Below are 1,955 nucleotides of genomic sequence, written 5' to 3'. Positions count from 1 at the left end.
AAAGAAAGAAAGAAAGAAAGAAAGAAAGAAAGAAAGAAAGAAAGAAAAGAAAGAAAAAGAAAGGCAGAGCAGTTGGTAATCCTTACAGACACCTTGGTGAGCCTTAGTGAAAAGTGCCCTTTCCTGGCACGTGGCATGGGGAGCAGGGCCTGCGCTGGGTTCCAGTCCCTACCTGCCTTTCCATGGCCACAGTTGTATACGGTGGACCTGTGACAGAGACCTTCTCACCATGATGGGACTTCCTTAGACGGTGGGGGGGGGGTTAGATAGTAATAGTCACGATAATATTTTTTTCTGTTTCACCAAAATGCAAGTGATTTCACTCCTGAAAGGAACCAGAAGCACTAGGGAACAGGGGGGAGGGGAGCCTTCCCAGCAGACAGCTGACTTGTCCTCCTACATTAAGGCAGTCTAGCAGAGGGCCCTGGTGAGGCCCCACACCTCGCTAGGTGGGAGAGTGGACTCTTTCATGGTGACTGTCATTGTCCTCAGCAGGTGGTCTCCAAGCTCTTTTGACTATATACCCGATCAGTAGAAAATACTGATGTAGAAATACACCCCCCAATAGATTTCTTTCCTTATAAATTATATACATGTACTACTACATTGCTATATCATATATATCCTAAAACACACACAGGACAGACATTGAATAAGGATGAGCCCTAAACACGTATAAATAGATGTTCTCCAAGGTGCCTTCCGCTCTGGAGGTCACTGGCCCGATTTCCCAGCAGGTGTTACCTGTGCTGGGTTTACAGAGGTCGCACTGCTGGCTTCCTCAGAGATTTGAGATCGATGGTCACCGTGGTGAGAGTTGAGGCTCCCCAGCACGTGTTTCCATCATTTTTCCTTTTTCTCCTTTTGTTTTCTCACTTTTTCTCCTCTTCTCTTTGTTTTCGTCGCTCTGGTTATTTCCCCCGTGCGTGTGGCCATGACACATTACCCACAGAGCAAAAGGTACCGACCGGAGGGTGAGTGCGGCTCAGTCCTGCTACTCAGGTCCTGCTGCAGCCACCACCAGCCACCAGACTGCTGGAGGGAGGGGGTGAGACCCAGCACATTCTCTTAGAGACCTGCCTACAGAAGACTGGGGGGTGTGGGAGGGAGGTGATTTGGCACATCATTAAGTAAAGCAATAAAATATTCGATTTCCTGGGGCTTACTTGTTTTGTAATTACAGAGTGGAAGCGTGGAGACACTTGTTGAACACCTAACTCACACTGATGAGAGTCTGTAGTTCTGCAGGGCGTGGATTCCTCACACTGATTCTTTAGGCGCTGAAACAGAGCTGAGGATGCAAGTAGCCGGCTTCATAATTCTAAAGGGAACATTTGCTTGAAGGTGCAAAAAGGGGGACCTGAGGTCGGTGTTTGGAGGCTGGTGTTGCAGGACCTTGCTGGGCCTCGGAGCAAGAGCTCGGGCTGAGTAGAAGGGCTGCATTCGAATTCCAAGCTCATCCTGGCCAGGGGATGCCTCTTGATCTCTTCCTTCCACCAGGACTATGGGCTAACAGAGTGGCTGCTCCAGCCTGGGAAGCTGGAGTGTCCCCTTCCTCTTCACGATCAAGAGGGGGACTGACTGGCTGAAGTTGCCCTGCTTCCTCCTGTGCCACTGTCCATAGAAGGAGAACACAAGAAACAGGAGCTTTTCTAGTACCCTAGGCCCTGTGAGTGCAGGGAAGGGCCCGCGAAGATCTGGGGTCTGATGTCACTGCCTCAGCGCCCCAGAGGCTACATGTGAGGTGGATGACAGGGTAGTGCTGGACCTCGTCTGGACCAAGAAGCAGCTCCTTTGGAAAGCAGCTCCCAGAGACTGACCTAGGTCATCAGTGTCCTGTTGGCTCCCACCTTTAGCTCTCCCAGGGGCAAGGTCTACTAGATCTGCCTTTTTCCAGCCACCCGCCCCCTCTTCACCTCACCTCTCGTCCACCCGCACAGATAACGAGAAACTAA

The sequence above is a fragment of the Mirounga leonina genome, unplaced genomic scaffold, assembly GCF_011800145.1.
Source record: "Mirounga leonina isolate KUSES-001 unplaced genomic scaffold, KU_Mleo_1.0 Mir_125, whole genome shotgun sequence".
NCBI lineage: Eukaryota > Metazoa > Chordata > Mammalia > Carnivora > Phocidae > Mirounga > Mirounga leonina.
The sequence above is the reverse complement of the archived record's forward strand: the minus strand, read 5'-3'. Positions refer to the sequence as shown.